Genomic DNA, 20,331 nt, shown 5'->3' on the forward strand with positions numbered 1-20,331 from the left:
GTTACTGGTAGGTTTGATCATCACGCGAGTGTTACGGAAATGCTTGAGGAACTCGGGTGGGAGTCTCTGGAGGAAAGGAGGCGTTCTTTTCGTGAATCGCCACTGAGGAAATTTAGAGAACCAGCATTTGAGGCTGACTGCAGTATAATTTTACTGTCACTAACTTATATTTCGCGGAAAGGCCACGAAGATAAGAAAGATTTGGGCTCGTACAGAGGCATATAGGCAGCCATTTTTCCCTCGTTCTGTTTGTGAGTGGAACAGGGAGAGAAGATGGTAGTTGTGGTACGAGGTACCTTCCGCCACGCACCGTATGGTGGACTGCGGAGTATGTATGTAGATGTACATTGCAATAATATGACTGAAACTGTTTATCAGTGAAACTAGCCCGAGAGCGACTGCACTTGACCTATCGCCACCAGCGCAATTAACGACTAGGGTGCAAATGCAATCGTAATCCTAGAGACGCGAAGTCGGCGCGGGACCGCAAATGCAGCTGGTGCGGCGGCGGTACTTAACGAAAATTAATGCTGCCCTTTGACTGCCGGAGCATGGCGTTCTGCATCTCAGACATGCAGAGCGTTATGAATGCGTAAATTTTGTTCCGAATCAAGTTGAAGCGAGGGCGCAGAACCGTGTTACCATGGACTATTTCTCAGGGAACCGGCAACGCACGAATGCGAGCTTTTCTCTTATTGGGACACCAATCCCCCTCCCCCCCCCCCCTCTCTCTCTCTCTGTGTGTGTGTGCGTGTGTGCGTGTGCGCGTGTGTGCGTGTGTGTGTGTGTGTGTGTGTGTTGACGACGTTCTCCTTGCTGTTCTTGAGATGAGAAAGTTAATCACTTAGCTGTCTCTTAATTTGTACTTAATCAGTGGGAGGGAGACGGGCGCTGAAACCGAAAAATTTTCGGTCTACTGCGATAAGAGCTCTTGCTCTTACGCCGATGTTAATATGCCTGTACTTCGCAGTTTTTTGCCCCTCTAAATTTTAAATGCCCTTACTTCCCACTAATCCCTCGAGATGTAACTCAATTTTTAGTTAATCTAAGTAACTGTTCTGCCCAGAAGACTCCAGAAATACATAATTAATTACTGAAGGAGCAATAAAGCGAACTTTTTCATTACTTTAGTATAAAATCTTCCATTTACCTTTCTGCTGCATAAAGCGGGGTGGCACATAAGTTCTCTATATACATCTTTTCTATCCTTTTTCTTGTTCTGTTCGCCTGTAGGACATAGGAAGAACGACTATCGTTAAGCTTCCATATGAGTTCTAATTGCTCTGATTTTGCCCTTGAGGGTCACATCACGAGACTTATATCGGAGGAAGAAATGTATTGTCCGACTATGCGTGGAACGCACGCTCTCGCAATTTTGTCAGTACACCTCTACTCGGTGCGCAATGCCTCTCCTGTAGCGTCTGCCACTGGAGCTTGACCAGCACCTCCTTAACACTCCGTCGCTTACAAAACAAACCTGTGGCGAAATGCGACTCTCTTCTTTGGATCTTCTCTGTTTCCACTATTAACCCTCACCTGTTTGGTTCCCAGACTAACGAGCAGTATTCAAGAATTCGTCGGACGAGGGCTTTTTTAAACTCCGTTCCTTTCTGAATAAATTTCAATTTGTTAAGGTTCTTCCAATTAATCTCACTCTGCCATTTGCTTTTCCTTCTACTAGTTTTATGTGGGTCATACCGCTTCAGGTGGCTCCGAATGATACATCCAGATATTTTAGGATTATTATTTCTAATGATTTATCGCCAGTAATAGTGTAATCGTGTGTGGCTCTAAGGCTAACTGTCAGACAAAAACAGCTTGAAGATCCGAGGTTCTGTAGCGAGTAGTATCTCAGGTGTTTTTCTGTCCCTTTTCGCGTCTTCGCCTCTGGCAGTGATTTATTAGTCTGAAAATTGCCAAGCAGTGTTTCAGAGTACACTTCAAAATTCGCACGGGTTGGAGAAAAATATGAAAACACCAATAACACATTACGATGCCTAATACGGTGCAGGATTATTTGTTCATGAGACCCAGAAAATATTAGATACAGGCTCCCAGGTAGATGCCATTTTCCTTGACTTCCGAAAGGCGTTCGATACAGTTCCGCACTGTCGACTGATAAAGTAAGAGCCTACGGAATATCATACCTGCTGTGTGGGTGGATTGAAGAGTTTTTAGCAAACAGAACACAGCATGTTGTTTAAATGGAGAGACGTCTACAGACGTTAAAATAACCTCTCGCGTGCCACAGGGGAGTGTTATGAGACCATTGCTTTTCACAATATATATCAGTGACGTAGTAGATATTGTCGGAAGTTCCATGCTGCTTTTCGCGGATGATGCTGTAGTATACAGAGAAGTTGCAGCATTAGAAAATTGCAGCGAAATGCAGGAAGATCTGCAGCGGATAGGCACTTGGTGCAGGCAGTGGCAACTGGCCCTTAACATAGACAAATGTAATGTATTGCGAATACATAGAAAGAAGGATCCTTTATTGTATGATTATATGATAGCGGAACAAACACTGGCAGCAGTTACTTCTGTAAAATATCTGGGAGTATGCGTACGGAACGATTTGAAGTGGAATGATCATATAAAATTAATTGTTGGTAAGGCGGGTGCCAGGTTGAGATTCATTGGGAGAGTCCTTAGAAAATGTAGTCCGTCAACAAAGGTGGTGACTTACAAAACACTCGTTCGACCTATACTTGAGTATTGCTCATCAGTGTGGGATCCGTGCCAGGTCGGGTTGATAGAGAAGATCCAAAGAAGAACGGCACGTTTCGTCACAGGGTTATTTGGTAAGCGTGATAGCGTCACGGAGATGTTTAGCAAACTCGAGTGACAGACTCTGCAAGAGAGGCGCTCTGCATCGCGGTGTAGTTTGCTGTCCAGGTTTCGAGAGGGTGCGTTTCTGGATGAGGTATCGAATATATTGCTTCCCCCTATTTATACCTCCCGAGGAGATCACGAATGTAAAATTAGAGAGATTAGAGAGCGCACGGAGGCTTTCCGGCAGTCGTTCTTCCCGCGAACCATACGCGACTGGAACAGGAAAGGGAGGTAATGACAGTGGCATGTAATGTGCCCTCCGCCACACACCGTTGGGTAGCTTGCGGAGTGTAGATGTAAATTTAGAAACTCAGTAGCATCCCAAATATCTTCCAGTCGTCTCAGAATGGAAAAATACAGGCGCTGTACCGTTTTCAAGGTTATCTTACACCATTCTTCCTGCGAACAAGTGGCAAGTTAGGGTTACGATGATGATGATGAATAGCCATGACGCATCCTTTTCTCCATAGTAGACCACAGTCTGAATAATATTAAAATCTGGTATCTGTGGTAGGCAGGGGAAATGCGACAACTCATCCTGGTGCTCACGATACCAATCCTGGACAATGCGAGCTGTGTGAACAGGGGCCGTGTCGTCTTGGACCACACCATCACCACTGGGATACAAACATTGCACCATGTGATGGACCTGATCAACCGAAACGATAACATTATCTTTGGCAGTAATGCGACATTGCAGAATAACCATGGAGGTAATGGAATACCACGGTATGGCTCCCCAATCATCATCGAACCCCCCCACCCATGTTTCATTCCTGGGACGTCGGCTAGATGTTGCAAACAGTGTGAAACAAATCTCATCCGACCAAATGAATCTTCCATTGCTCCATAGTCGACGTTTGCTGGCTTCGGGGCCACGTTTCCCTGTTACGAGCATCACTGATGAGTGGTTTTGGAATTCCATCTCTCCCTGCTTATGAAGCTCCCTTCGAGTTGGCAGTGGTCCTGAATTGTTGCGACACTCAGTTCAACAGTGACTTTTCAAGCTGTCATTGTCTTATTTCTAGACACAATCCTCTTCAATAACCATTTGTCCCAGTCATTCAACACACACTTTCGTGCGCTTTGTGAGTTAACGGATGACGTTTCTTCGCTTTTCCTGTATGCGGTATAAATCTTCACAACTTACCTACCCAAAACGCACGACTGACCATTGCACGGATTGAGGAGATTGCGCAGGTGGCGTTCGTGGTCAGATACAACAGTGCAACCGGCAGGATTGGCAAGTATCTGCATTTATGTTCAAGCAAGGATTTCTCGCATTGTTTCCACCCCCTGTTGGCTCTCTTGTAAATGACTGGGTAAGTCAGTTCAAAGGTGAACGAAGACAAGAGCATACCTCTTGCATGTGACCACGAATAGTAAGCACTGGCGGTATTCAAAGCGAGCTACACTTTACATAGTCTGATCGAACACTAACGGGTCTGTCTGTTCGCTGTACGCAACGTTAAATATTGTTTGTCTCACGGTTTGTTGCGAGCATTTAGACCAAGTGTCGACTTACATGACAGTGCCACAGCTTATTGTATTCAGGCAACTCCCCATTTGGCCTCACTAGCTGAGTGGGCGTAATTCCTGATCCTCCTACTACATAGAAAGTTGAGATGATCACGATATCGAAGCTGACACTGCCGTTCAGCAAACATCACTGCTAATCACCATACATATTAAAATCCTTACTCATGTTAGCGGCAGGACTGACCCACCATCAATTGCTTAGTAGTAAGCAGCGTCAGCGAACGCTTCAAAACAGAACCGCGTTTCTTTTTTCTTCTTCAACGCAGCTAAATGATGTAGTTCCATACTCGCGGGTGTCACAGAAGCCCGGACCGGCGAATGCCAGCCCCTCTCCTCTCGTTATGAATGCAGGTCGCAGTGCCAGCACAGGACTGTGGAGCCGTCCCTAGCGCTGTCGCAACACCTAGAGGAATCCCCAACGTCGAGGACGTGAAAGCGGCAGTCTTGTGTGGAGCAGACGAACCTGGAACCGAAAAATCTAAAAAGCTAATTTCTAATGAACCCCTAAAGCCTTCGCCGGCCGCGGTGGTCTAGAGGTTCTAGGCGCTCAGTCCGGAACCGCGCGACTGCTACGGTTGCAGGTTCGAATCCTGCCTCGGGCATGGATGTGTGTGATGTCCTTAGGTTAGTTAGGTTTAAGTAGTTCTAAGTTCTAGGGGACTGATGACCACAGATGTTAAGTCCCATAGTGCTCAGAGCCAGAGCCTAAAGCCTTCTGAAAGTTTTGCAAATATAAAGCTACATCCATAAAAAATATCAAACTAGATGCGTAAGTTGACATTTTCCCACCGAGCCAACGAGCCACAGAGTCACACTCTGAGATGTTTGTAATCCGTATAAAAATGTAAACGGTGAGTTTTCGTTATTTATAAACACGATGAAAACTCAAGGTGAAAAGTACTAACTGAATACAAGCATATCTTTAAAAAGGAATTACTATGAAAAGATAATGAAAAGTACTCAGCAAGTCAGAATAACCGCAAGGGCGGAAATTATACCAGTGTTAAAATTCCATTTGACATTCCTTGCCCACATTACATCTACGTAGCTCCGCAGTGTACCAGTAAACACTCCCTCCTCCCCATCTCCCTATTACCTCGGCGGGAAAAAACACTGTCCGTACCGCTCTGTATAATCTCAAATATCTCTAATTTCGGTGCTGTGGCTATTGCACGAGATATTTGTAACAGAGTAGTTTAGAGACTCACTTTGGAAAGAGGGGTCTAGGAATTTAAAGCGTAAGTATCTCCGCGCTACACAAAAGTGTGTTTTTGTAACGTTTCCCACAGCAGACTGTCGAGAACTTCTGTGACTCTGACGCTGACAGCAAACCCATGTCGAATCGTGCAGCTCTTCTTTGAATCTTTCCTATTCCTTCTGTTAACCATACTGTTCAGAATTCCTGAACGACGAATGATATTCTATGACTGATCGAACGAGGATTTCGTAGCCGATCTCTTTCGTGTCTTCTGCAATGCTACATGTTCAGTTTGGGGAGAGAGAGCAGTATAAAATGAATATTAGAAGAAATGTCAGTATGTTGGATGTAGAAGGTTTGTAAATTTGAGACGGTGTACAGAACAGAAACTTACTGTCGAAAACAGCAGTAGATAAAGAAACTAAGCGTCAGACTTTGAATTGGCGGCAGTCGTTCGTGCAAGGCAGTTTGCTACGCTGTCTACATCTACATCTACTTCTACATTTATACTCCGCAAGCCACGCAACGGTGTGTTGCGGAAGGCGCTTCACGTGCCACTGTCATTACCTCCCTTTCCTGTTCCAGTCGCGTATGGTTCGCGGGAAGAACGACTGCCGGAAAGCCTCCGTGCGTGCTCGAGTCTATCTAATTTTACATTCGTGATCTCCTCGGGAGGTATAGGTAGGGGGAACCAATATATACGATACCTCATCCAGAAACGCACCCTCTCGAAACCTGGACACCAAGCTACACCGCGATGCAGAGCGCCTCTCTTGCAGAGTCTGCCACTTGAGTTTGCTAAACATCTCCGTGATGCTATCACACTTACCAAATAACCCTGTGACGAAACGCGCCGCTCTTCTTTGGATCTTCTCTATCTCCTCTGTCAAACCGACCTGGTACGGATCCCACACTGATGAGCAATACTCAAGTACAGGTCGAACGAGTGTTTTGTAAGCCACCTCCTTTGTTGATGGACTACATTTTCTAAGGACTCTCCGAATGAATTTCAACCTGGCACCCGCCTTACCAACAATTAATTTTATATGATCATTCCACTTCAAATCGTTCCGTACGCATACTCCCAGATATTTTACAGAATTAACTGCTACCAGTGTTTGTTCCGCTATCATATAATCATACAATAAAGGATCCTTCTTTCTATGTATTCGCAATACATTACATTTGTCTATGTTAAGTGTCAGTTGCCACTCCCTGCACCAAGTGCCTGTCCGCTGCAGATCTTCCTGCATTTCGCTGCAATTTTCTAATGCTGCAACTTCTCTGTATACTACAGCATCATGCGCGAAAAGCCGCATGGAATTTCTGACACTATCTACTAGATCATTTATATATACTGTGAAAACCAGTGGTCCCATAACACTCCACTGTCCATCGGCCGTACCGAACGAGGTGACATAGTGGTAAGATATTGGACTCGTACTCAAAGTACGGTATTGCAATATTTGTGTTAAGAAGAAGTATGCAACGTTCCTTCAAACATGTGTACATGTCCGAAGGAACATTCCATCATTCTTCTTAATAACACAGGGACTGCAGTATCGTATTTATCCGCCGATACCAGGCAGCAACTTTCAAATAAAAATGTCCTCCCCCGTAGGTACATTACATAATGTGATTACGAGTATAGGTTGTGATTCGAAACGACGACATATGGAAATTTGGGTCTGGCCTTCAATGGTACACTGATAGCCGAAGCGACCGCTCAGATAAGCAGGAAATCCGGGTTCGATTCCCGGTCCGGCACAAATTTTCATTGTCATTTCTCTTGTAAGCTGATGACTGTTCGCGTTCGCAACTGCGAATATATTTCATGTATTTCGTATTCTGAAGAACGGCGGTTTATATATCTGTCCAGTCATACTGATTTAAGTTTTCCGTGGTTTCTATAAATCGCTTAAGGCGAGTGCTGGGATGCTTCCTTTGAAACAACTTCGACACTCCAGAATGAGATTTTCACTCTGCAGCGGAGTGTGCGCTGATATGAAACTTCCTGGCTGGTTCTGCAAGGTTCGCAGGAGAGCTTCTGTAAAGTTTGGGAGGTAGGAGACGAGGTACTGGCAGAAGTAAAGCTGTGAGGATGCGGCGTGAGTCGTGCTTGGGTAGCTCAGTTGGTAGAGCACTTGCCCGCGAAAGGCAAAGGTCCCGAGTTCGAGTCTCGGTCCGGCACACAGTTTTAATCTGCCAGGAAGTTTCAACTTCGACACTAATGACCTCATCGCTGATGGGACGTTAAACTTCAATCTGCCTTCCTTCCTCTAAGCCGTTTGTGTGAGAAGCGGCTGGATATGTCGATTGCGAGTTACACCTGAGCTGTCATCTATCGTCTCCGGGACACCTCCGTGGTCTAGTGGTTTGCATTGTTGGCTACTAATACAGAAGTCCCATTTCTATTCCTGTGGGCCACATCGGAATTACCGGTGGTATAAATGGTGCCCGCACAGCCTTTTGAAGCCGCACGAAAAGGTAATCGATAAAATAAATTGCGAAACTGACACAAGCCGCCGAGGTGGCTTCAGATTGATAGGCTCGTCCCGTACGGGATGGCCCACGACGTTGTCAGCGTCTGGCACGCGCGCTTTCTGCGAAGCGAAACACGCAGGTCTGGGGCGCGAGTGGCAGCTTGTGAGAGAGCGCGCAGCTGACACCTGGCTCGGGGACCCGGGCAGCCGCCTCGCCGCTGCCTGCCGCCCGAAATAGCGCGGGGGTGCCATTCCCACCGGAAACCATTTGCCTCCGCCTCTGGATCGCCTTCACCGCGCCGAGATTTCTTCTGAGTGCCATTTGGCCACTCTGGCCTCTCTGATACTAGAGGGGACGGAGAGTCGTGCGACTGTTCTCGTAATCTCTCGCGCAACGACCGCAACTCAAAAGTTAAATTCAAAATAAAAGAAAAGAACAGCTCTAAAAAGCGTGTGTAGACGTAGCCGTATTCGCTGTCACTTCCGCTATTGAAAGTTGCGAACAGTTGCACGTAACACGGTTTGGATACGACTTGGTTACATCAGCCTTTTCCATTCATGAACATAACAGAATTTCCTTCTTTTCTATACTCGCGTTTTGTCAGTTGTTAACGGTTCGAAGTGAAGTAGACGGGCTACGCACTTAAAATAACGCACAGCGACTGAAGTTTCCACAGCCTAATGTAATTCGTAATCTTTATTTACACCCTGTAACCCAACTAGCATGAAATTACGGGACAGAGGTATCATTTACCTACTTTCTTGTTCTATATCTACGCCTGCTTCAGTATACACCCAAATTTTTGACACTTATTAATTATTGTGAGTAATAGATGAAGAGTAATATATCTTAATTCGCCGCAGTGGTTCGACACTGGACTCGCATTCGGGAGGACGACGGTTCAATCCCGCGTCCGGCCATCCTGATTTAGGTTTTCCGTGATTTCCCTAAATCACTCCAGGCAAATGCCGGGATGGTTCCTCTGAAAGGGCACGGCCGACTTCCTTCCCCATCCTTCCCTAATCAGATGAGACCGATGACCACGCTGTCTGGTCTCCTTCCCCAAACCAACCAACCAACCATCTTAATTCGCCCATGAATGTAGGCTCTCATAATGTTACGAGCAATCGGCCGGAGTGGTCGAGCGGTTCTAGGCGCTTCAGTCTGGAACCGCGCGACCGCTGCGGTCGCAGGTTCGAATCCTGCCTCGGGCATGGATGTGTGTGATGTCCTTAGGTTAGTTAGGTTTAAGTAGTTCTAAGTTCTAGAGGACTGATTACCTCAGATGTTAAGTCCCATAGTGCTCAGGGCCTTTTTTTTTTCTTTTATTACGAGCTGTGATTCACGTAATCTACATCCGGAGTTCTTTGAGTATCCCCATAGCGTTTTTAAGCGAATAGGGAAACCGCGTATGCATGCTGACGATCATTAATACCTTGTAGAAGTTTTCAGACAACTGACGGGAATTCAGCCAGGTAATAATTACAGCTATCGCCGATTATTTCGGCGGGCGTACACCCCGCTATTTTCGAGGCACAAACTGCAACGGACAGGCGATGTACGAGCAAATTTAAAACCTCGGTTCTTGGAGTAATTCAGGAAAGATACACACACACACACACACACACACACACACACACACACTGAACACTAGTGCCACCAAAGATGACCAAAGTCAGAGGTATCGATAGTGAAAGACTACGAACTAGCAGGTGAGGTTTGAAAATTGTATACGCCAGGACAAACGCAGGTCTCACCTTTTAGAAGTTTTGTAACTGTCTTCTTCGTCGGTAAGCTACATTCCCTTAACAGTACCTGTGTGACTCGTTCTATTCATTTCATTTCTAACGGTCTTCATCAATGCAAATTAAGCGTGAGATCGTCTAAAGTAAAATTCTTTCGTAGAGGAAAAACAGAAAACAAAGTGAAAATTTAGAACTATTCCAAATATGCCTCATTAAATATCGTATAACATTCACTTTGGAGAGGGGCATGTGCTTTCATGTCATCATCACTGATGAAGTAAAGAGGACGATGAGACCACTTGTCAGGAAAGACTTTTGGAAGATTTTACGCATATAACTTCTATTTTATGCTACATTCACTCGTTATTTCATGTTCGCTAGACGTGCATCAGATATTTCGTTCTGTCTACATCGTGAAATGTACTTAATGCAAGCTCATGTGTCTTATTTTTAGCAGACAACGGAGAGACAAATATACGTGTTGTCTTGCACAAGTAGTGAAACTTTAACGTTATTAGTGTTGAAATCTTTCTAACCGTCCATTACGGACGTATTATTTTACACGAATTTTCTTAAGCGAAATTGTACTAGCGGTTTACTGTGGAAGGATGAAATCTTTTAAATTATTACTGTCCTACAAAGAAACCGCGCAGTACTATTACCAATAAAATGTACAGTCGTTGCTTTTGTTTGGTTCGAATATGTATCTGACTGTGTAGCTACACATCGTTTTTCCGCCACGCGCCTTTCTATGGTGATCAGAATAAATGTGAAAGCATGCTGTATTTTGTCGGCACTAAATTTTCATTCCTCGCTTCCTGTCGATATTTTTCTGTACTGCAGGCAGTGGCTTAATACTACTTAATGTTTCCGCGCCACTGGCGTCATTAAAACTCGGGCACTTGTAATCGGATTGGCCAAGTTTAGGAATATAAATCAGCCGCACTCTTTATTAAGGAACTCTTTCGGAACTGTCGTGGCATGACTTCTGGACTGCAGAAAAACTTCTAGGGAGGTATGGAGGAACTGTAATCTGAGTGCTGATGGAAGTTCTGTCGTGCGTTTGCTGCTGTTTAAATTTTTGTCTTGGAATCACACAATTGCAGAAGCCGATTTTCGTCACGCTTTTTGTGTTGTTTGCCGTGTTTGAAGCACTGAATATACAGACTTCTGTGTTCTGTCTTCTTCACGTATTATGAACACCGGAGCAACGAAGATGAGCGGTTTAAATGTGTGTGGAAGAAAGATATGTTCAGTGTCTATGCTCATGTGGCGAAAAATAGGCCCTCGAATGATGAGTATGGATGGGAGTAGAAAGTGGGCGAGCTTATTCGAGTCGCTCAATCTTTTTTGACAGGCTATTACATCTGCATCTTGACAATACTGTTTAGGCCTCGTTCTATTACCTCTAGCAGGACAATTTGTGGCGATCCGAATTCTATAGAAGGCGCACCCAGCGGTTGACAATTGATGGAGAACCTTGAGACATGGCCGGTTGTCGTATTTTTTGCAGCGGTGAACCGAAGCTTCTAAAAGTCTTTGGGGCAGTCTCTGTAGCCTGTAATGTTAACATCCTACAGCTATTAAACTGCAGCGCAGCCCAGCCCATAAAATAGCTTTGAGAAAGTGTTAAACTGTAACACCAGTAGCCTCGTACCACTCTGCGGTCTTTGCACTCAGTTTTACGGTTAGCGCTTTTGTTCCTGTTCGAAGCTTAAGAGGGAAGAAGTTAACAACTGTCGTGTTTGCTTTTTGGTAAGGATGGAGCTAAGGGAAATTGCTGAGAAATTTAAATGCTTATGCCGCATCTGCCTTTCGTATGCGCAGTATTAGCTTATAACCATAAACCTGACGATTCTTTTCTCACATTGCCAACCAGATGGGACTGAAATTTTTGGTTCAGCGAGCTAGGGAGTTTTGCCAGGGCAAACGTGTGTCGAACACGATACTGACGATCACATTTTTCTCCAACATTTTGACGACTGGAACGGTGTTCGAAATACTGTTCAGAAAAGAGAAATCTATGACCCAGTGCGTTTTACTGGACAGTGAATGTTTATCAGATAGGAAATTAACATCAGGTGTGTCATAAAAAAGCGTTATGGGACTTACGAGGTTATAAATACATATGCACTGATCGGCCAGCACATTATGACCACTGACCTCATAGCCGGTATGTCCACCTTTGGCACCGATAACAGCGGCGACGCGTCGTGAAATGGAAGCAATGAGGTCTTGATAGGTCACTGGAGAGAGTTGGCACCACATCTGCACGCACAAGTCACCCAATTTCCGTAAATTCCGCGCGTCCGGCCATCCTAATTTAGGTTTTCCGTGATTTCCCTAAATCGCTCCAGGCAAATGCTGGGATGGTTCCTTTGAAAGGGCACGGCCGACTTCCTTCCCCATTGTGGTGTCACCGCCAGACACCACACTTGCTAGGTGGTAGCCTTTAAATCGGCCGCGGTCCGTTAGTATACGTCGGACCCGCGTGACGCCACTATCTGTGATTGCAGACCGAGCGCCGCCACACGGTAGTTCTAGTCTAGAGAGACTCGCTAGCACTCGCCCCAGTTGTACAGCCGACTTTGCTAGCGATGGTTCACTGTCTACATACGTTCTCATTTGCAGAGACAGTTTAGCACAGCCTTCAGCTACGTCATTTGCTACGACCTAGCAAGGCGCCATATTCAGTTACTATTGATATTGTGAATCATGTACCTTCAAGAGCGACGTTCATCATTAATGGATTAAAGTTAAGTATCAAACTAATTACGTCCGCTTTCTGAATTCTAATTCCATGTCATGTTCCAGACCTCACGTCAGTATAGTCCTTCCCTCCTCACGCCAGCCTGCGTGAGCTAAAACGCGTGCATTTCGGCCTCCACTAGTAACACGGTGTTGGCTCTTCTGCCAACCCAACACCCATCCTTCCCTAATCCGATGAGACCGATGACCTCGCTGTTTGGTCCCTTCCCCAAAACAACCCAACAACCCCCGTAAATTCCGGGGAGGACGGGCGGGGGGAGATGAGCTCTGAAGCGACGCTCTATCACATTCCAGATGTGTTCGATCGGGTTCAGATATGGCGAGTAGGATGTCAGCACATCAATAGGAACTCGCCACTGTTTTTCTCGAACCACTTCATTACAGTTCTGGCCTCGTGACATGGCGCACTGTCTTGCTGAAAAATGCCACTGCCGTCTGGAAACGTGGTCTTCATGAAGGGGTCTACTTGGTCTACAATCAGTGCCGTCATTTTACCTTGCACGAGCTCCACTGGACCCATGAATGCCCACTTGAATGTTCCCCAGAGCATAATGGAGCCGCCACCAGCTTGTCTCCATCGCGCAGTACAGGTGTCAAGGAGCTGTTCTCTTGGAAGACGACGGATTCGCGCCCTCCCATCGGCATGATGAAGAAGGTATCGAGATTCATCAGACGATGCAGTGTTCTGCCACTGCGCCAACGTCCAGTGCCGATGGTCACGTGCCCATTTCAGTCGTAGTAGCCGATGTTGTGGTGTTAACATTGGCACAAGCATGGGTCGTCGGCTGCGTAGGCCCATCGTTAGGAGTGTTCGGTGCACCGTGTTCAGACACACTTGTGCTCTGCCCAGCATTAAAGTCTTATTTAGTCCCGCCACAGTTTGTCATCTGTCGTGTTTTACCAGTCTGCCCAGCCCAGCACGTCAGAGATCTGTAATGAGAGGTGGCCACCCAACCCCCACGACATCTGGACGTGGTTTCACCTTGGTTTCGTCGCGTCTTGAAGACACTTTCCACGCACTCCACGAACACCAGACAAACTGCACAGTTTCCTAAATGCTCGTGCCGAGCCTGCGGGCCATCACAATCTGCCCTCAAAACTCAGATAGATCGCGCGCTTTCCCCATTCTACACAAGGACAGCACATTCATTGATACTGCATGCACCGTGCGTGTGTCTGAGTAGCAGTCATTCCTCGCCAGGTGACGCTGCTATCACCTGTACGGGTTTATATCGATAGTAGGTCGGTGGTCATAATGTTCTGCCTCATCAGTGTAAAAGATTTATCGGTTAAGATCAGCACCACCATTAGACTGATCGCTGATAATACTGTTGTCTACAGGAAAGTATCGTCGCTGTACGGTCGTAAGAAAAGGTAGAAAGACGTTGACAAGATTTCCACTCTGTGAAATGTATGGCAGCTCTCTGTAAATGTTGAGAAATGCAAGATAATGCCCATAACAAACTCAAATAACACAATTCTATCCGTTTTGAAGGCGCTACCATTTACCGTCTCGTAAAATCGTCAGATGATCAAAACTAAGTACAAAATGATTTACACAACATAATTTATGGTGCGAAAAGTGACAATTGCCTCTAAATAATGGAAACTGTGAAGTCATCAACTTGAATACTAAAAGGAAGCCGGTGTGGCAGAGTGGTTCTAGGCGCTTCAGTCTGGAACGGCGCGACCGCTACGGTCGCAGGTTCGACTCCTGCCTCGGGCATGGATGTGCGTGGTGTCCTTATGTTAGTTACGTTTAAGTAGTTCTAAGTTCTAGGGGACTGATGACCTCAGATGTTAAGTCCCATACTGCTCAGAGCCATTTAACCTAAAAGGAATCGGCTAAATTTCGATTACACTATAAATCACGCAAATTTAAAAGCTGTGAATTTAACTAAATACTTAGGGACTACAGTTATGTATACCTTAAATGTGAACGGTCACATAGATAACGTTGTGGAAAAAGCAAACCAAAGAGTACGATTTACTGGTAGAGCATTTAGAAGGTGCTACAGATCAATAGAGTACACTTGTCCTACCACTTCTCGGTATTGCTGCACGGTGTGGCATCCGCAACAGATACGATTGACGAAGGATTCAAATGGTTCAAATGGCTCTGACCGAGCGAGGTGGCGCAGTGGTTAGACACTGGACTCGCATTCGGGAGGACGACGGTTCAATCCCGCGTCCGGCCATCCTGATTTAGGTTTTCCGTGATTTCCCTCAATCGCTCCAGGCAAATGCCGGGATGATTCCTTTCACAGGGCACGGCCGACTTCCTTCCCCGTCCTTCCCTAATCCGATGAGACCGATGACTTCGCCGTCTGGTCTCCTTCCCCGAAACAACCAACCATCAAATGGCTCTGAGCACTATGGGACTTAACATCTGAGGTCATCAGTCCCCTAGAACTTTGAACTACTTAAACCTAACTAATCAAGGACATCACACACTCCATGCCCGAGGCAGGATTCGAACCTGCGACCGTAGCGGTTGCGCGGTTCCAGACTGAAGCGCCTAGAACCGCTCGGCCACAACGGCCGGCCTTGACGGAGGACTTTGGTGAAGTTCAAAGGAGGACAGCTCGTTTTGTATCGAAATAGAGAGAGAGAGAGAGAGAGAGAGAGAGAGAGAGAGAGAGAGAGAGTGTGTGTGTGTGTGTGTGTGTGTGTGTGTGTGTGTCACGGATGTGATATGCGAATTGGGGTGGCAATGATTAAAACAAAGACGTTTCTCGTTGCCACAGAATCTTTTCACGAAATATGAACCATCACCTTTCTCCTCCGAATACGAAAATATTTTGTTGGCGCCCACCTACATAGGAAGAAATGATCATTATTACAAAATAAGAGAAATCACAGAGCTCGCACGGAAAGATTTAAGTGTCCCTTTTTCCCGCGCGCTGTTCGAGAATGGAACGGCAGAGAAATAGCTTGACTGTGGTTCGATGAATCCCCTGCCAGGCAGTTAATTGTGAATTGCAGAGTAGTCATGTGGATGTAGGTGAACAGTCAGTAAAAATGTGACACATTCTGAAGGCATATCGTCATTAAACAACTAACTTTCGGAGCTCGATTTTGTACTGATAGTTTTTAAGAACTTCTGGGACTGGATACAGACCGAATTGTATGTGCCCTTTCTTAAGACTGTTAGAGAGCTGAAATCATACTTCAATTCTGTAACAGCGTAGAAAATAGATTTTAGTGTCTTCTTGGTAATCCGGGATTTTAGGACTTCGAAAGTGGAACGTCGTTTTGAAAGAGCCCTTTTCTTGTATCATTTGATTTGACGAAACCGCAAACTAAAGCCAAGTTCATTCGTCTATGTCGATGATACTCATAAGCCAATATGTCTTACTTTTAAATTTTCGTAGTATCACTGTGCGCAGGAGTCGCAGTGTGGTGTCTTCTCCTCTGCCAAGCAGTTTAGTACCCGCAAAGAACAAAGCTGGGTTATTTTAATGACGTCTTGCAGAATGTTGCAGAGTGATGTGAACTCACACGGACAGGCCTAAGAATTCTCTTACCCGGCAGCCGCTCTTCTCTTCTCTTCTCTTCTCTTCTCTCTCTCTCTCTCTCTCTCTCTCTCTCTCTCTCTCACACACACACACACACACACACACACACACACACACACACGAGCGCGCGCGCGCTCGCGCACACACAGCAGTTGTTCCTTGTCAACGTTCTTTTCGGCGAACGGTCAGGGAGGTCTACCGCAACGAGGAGTGTCCTGGAGGCTGGCTTAAACTGTACAAAACATCTGAATATGTATATAAACTTTTAGAAGGGCTGGTCCAGTGCAAGAACCCTCCACCCTCCTCACCTCCAGTATCCTAGCGTTACTAGCTACCATCAGTCACTGCGAAGATCTTGATATGAACCGATAAACAGCCACTGAAAATCAGGTAGGATAAACTTGAAGTCTTGACTAAAGCATGTCTAAAAACTGGTTTCACCTTGAAGCACAATAGAAGGCTTTAACTTCCCCGCCTCGTAATACAAAACTTTCCTGGTACGAGTAACAGTTTCTTTGTACTTTTCCGTAAACCATTCCACTAGACTGTCTATATGGTTTCTTACGCAAGATCACGTTTGATTCAATACCTGAGTATGCATAAGCTACCTATTAACTGGTGTGTCGACAGAATAAGAAGTTTCCCATTTTCACCGAGACGCCGACTATGCTCCTCTTGGCATAATATAGTTTTAAATAACGACGAGGCGCGGTAAAGCGTCTGTAAAGACAAATGTTATGCTTGATGTTAGTCAGTTTTATGTTTTGATCACTTGGAGCAATTTCTCCTTTAGTTCACTTTTGCAGAGTGCAAAAATATTTGTTAAAAATTAACACAGACGTTTCCTCGCATTTGCTTGTAATGTCCTGAATCCTGTCGTACTTCGCTTTAACGAGGCACAATGCCTACAATTGCGCACACGTCGACGAGTGCAGAAGTTCGGTAGGAGAAGACGCACCAGCGTATGCCCTGACTTTCTCTATTTCGTTTACGATTTGTCTACCCTCATCTAAGGGACATAGCTGTTCCACAGTTACTGCCTCACTAACTCCGTAAAGTTTATAGCAGATTTTTCTTTGGCCTGCGAAATGGAGAAACTTGTTTCGTCTTCGGCAGCATCCAACTCGAGTAGCAATTCGGCGATCAAAAGAACCTCACGGGAGTATTGTCCCGTTTCCTCTGTTATTTCATTTCTCGTTTCTGAGATATTACGTGTCTCTTGGAGAGCGATCTGAGAGATGCTCCTCCCGAAGAACAATTTGTTCGATAGTACCCTGGCGACGGTCTCCAGCTACTTCATCACATCCGCTCCTCGAAACTGCCGGCGGACGATATCCAGGCTCTGGAGGGTACTTCGCATCAATTTTAGCCACACTGTTCTACTTTGTTCGTCTGTGGAGCTAGAGCAAAAACTACTGCACGCTCCCAATCTCTCTCGAGTTTTTCCCCAGGTCCCTAAGCAAAACTTAATCAGAGGTACGATATACCTCCAATACGAGTTCTCGGTATTTACTTAACAGGGCTCCGTGGGAACCACGTAGCCTTTCTGCTAAAGATTTCTAAGTCCCTTAGAGTATCTGTGTTACACTTTCGTGTGGGCTTTACCGACATGTTTACGATCCTAGCAGCGCGTCCCCCATAATCGTCGCAACGAATCTAACTATTCGATTCACCTTCCATACTACCTATTTTGCGTATTCGACAAATTTCCTTACACGTCGTAGTCTCTCTCCTGTATTTTAACGGTGTGAGACGATACCGAGATTTGTTAGTAAACGTGAGTACTATCTGGTCCTTTCTCTTTGTTACGGGCATTATCTTTCAATTCTCCGCATTTAAAAAGAACTTTCATCTAAGGCACCACTTGGAAACACTGTCTAGATCGTTCTGCATTTCCTTACAATCAAACACTGGAAATGCCTTTCGTATCGTCATCGAACAAACACAGAGCGGGGTAGCGCAGTTGTTAGCACATTGGACTCGCATTTGGGAGGATGACGGTTGAAACCCGCATCCGGCCATTCTGATTTAGGTTTTCCGTGATTTCCCTAAATCGCCTAAGGCAAATGCCGGGATGGTTCATTTGAAACGGCGCGGGCACTTTTCTTCCCTACCCTTCCTTAATCCGAGCATGCGCTCAGTCTCGTTGTCGTTGTCGACGGCACTTTCAAATGGCTCTGAGCACTACGGGACTTAACACCTGAAGTCATCAGTCCCCTAGAACTTAGAACTACTTAAACCTAACTAACCTAAGGACATCACACACATCCATGCCCGAGGTAGGATACGAACCTGCGACCGTAGCGGTCGCGCGGTTCCAGACTGAAGCGCCTGGAACCGCTCGGCCACTCCGGCCGCCCGATGGGACTCTTCCTCCTCCTCCTCTTCCTCCTACTCCGTTAACAAACAAACGGAAAGTAAGGCTCATGTTGTATCATTTATGAATACTGAGAATTTAGCAATCCCATTGCGTTTTACTTGAGTCACATTCGATGTTAATTTAGTTTCTGTTGAATATAAATTACTGGTTTTGTTGTTGTTGTTGTTGTCTTCAGTCCGAAGACTGGCTTGATGCAGCTCTCCACACTACTCCATCCTGTGCAAGCCTCTTCGTCTCTGAACGACTGCTACAACCTATATCCTTTTGAACCTGCTTACTGTGTTCATGTCTCGGTCTGTCTCTACAATTTTTACTTCCAGGCTTCCCTTCAGTACTAAATTTGAGAGACCTTGATGTCTCAGAATGTGTCCTATCAACAGATCCCTTCTTTTAGACAAGTTATGCCACAAATATCTTTTCTCCCCAGTTCTATTCCTCATTGGTTGTATGATCTACCAATCCAATCTTCAACATTCTTCTGTAGCACCACATTTCAGTAGCTTAAGTTCTCTTCATTTCTGAACTGTTTGTATTCCACGTTTCATGTCCAGAAAAAGCTATACCCCAGACAGATACCTACAGAAAATGCTTATTAACACTTCAGCCTGTATCCCATATTAACAAATTTCTATTCTTCAGAAACGCTTTTCTTGCCTTTGCCAGTCTACATTTTATATCCTCCCTATCAAATATTACTTAATATTCTCCGAGCTAATGACATATCTGTGAAACTAATACGTGTGTTCGTATCTTGGTTTCACATGGCAAAGTGCTGAGCACATTTCGAAAATCTAGGAAGACAAAACTAACCTACTCATTTACGAGTACTGTTTTCAGAGTACTATGAGTGGAAAAAATCTAGCATTGTTTCAAATGACAGTTTTTTTCCGAACGCTGTCTGTTCCTTGAGAGAAGCTTTTCCACCAGGAATGCCATTATTTTTTAACTAAGAATATACTGTAGGATCCTGCAAAAGAGTCGTTATAGATATTCCTTTAATTCTATGCTCCCAGTCTTTAAGCCTTTTTATAAGTAGGAGTGACTGCTCTTTTCCAGTTACCTGAGGCTTCGCTGCTCTATTGATTCTATATTAAAATGAGCTTGTAAAGGGGTTAATTGTGCACCGCATCCAATAGTAAAAGTAAGAGGAATTCCGTAATGGCTTGCCGGCCGAAGTGGCCGTGCGGTTAAAGGCGCTGCAGTCTGGAACCGCAAGACCGCTACGGTCGCAGGTTCGAATCCTGCCTCGGGCATGGATGTTTGTGATGTCCTTAGGTTAGTTAGGTTTAACTAGTTCTAAGTTCTAGGGGACTAATGACCTCAGCAGTTGAGTCCCATAGTGCTCAGAGCCATTTGAACCGTAATGGCTTGGTGCGTAGTTCGTTTTGAGGCACTGCTTTATTTTTTCATTACTGGCTTATTTTAATGTCACCCATTTGTGAAGTTGTGCGACGGTGTAATATTGGCAGTATTTGTATGCTAGTGCGTAAATTCATTTTTAAATGCATAATATAACATTTCGATTCCCTGTGTGTTGCCTTCAAATCAGAAAACTTTTGTGGGCTTTACGAGTGGTTATTAATTGCTTTCTATCAGTTTCATTACATTGTGTTTTGCAGCAGAAGTGTAGTAACTTCTGTTTTTGCAATATTCTTAGAGTGGTCCCATTAAATTAAGAGGGTCTTCCCGTTTTTTTTATGAAGTTACTTAATATGTATATGTGTAAAGTCGGTTTGTGTGTTACGGATTTAACCATAACTCTTCTACGAATGCCAGATTGGAACTAAAAATAAATGTGCGTTCTATACAACTACTACCTAACCACCTGACCAGCTGCTCTCGTTCTACGATCCTTTACGCGCCCAC

General features: G+C 45.2%; 1 protein-coding gene across 1 annotated transcript in view; it reads left to right on the plus strand.

The window, feature by feature from the left end:
• LOC124555477 overlaps positions 1 to 20,331 on the plus strand; it is a 308,379-nt gene that overhangs the window by 12,831 nt on the left and 275,217 nt on the right. The gene's annotated exons all lie outside the window — the stretch shown is intronic.

This window comes from Schistocerca americana, chromosome X (genome assembly GCF_021461395.2).
Source record: "Schistocerca americana isolate TAMUIC-IGC-003095 chromosome X, iqSchAmer2.1, whole genome shotgun sequence".
In the NCBI taxonomy this organism is placed as follows: domain Eukaryota; kingdom Metazoa; phylum Arthropoda; class Insecta; order Orthoptera; family Acrididae; genus Schistocerca; species Schistocerca americana.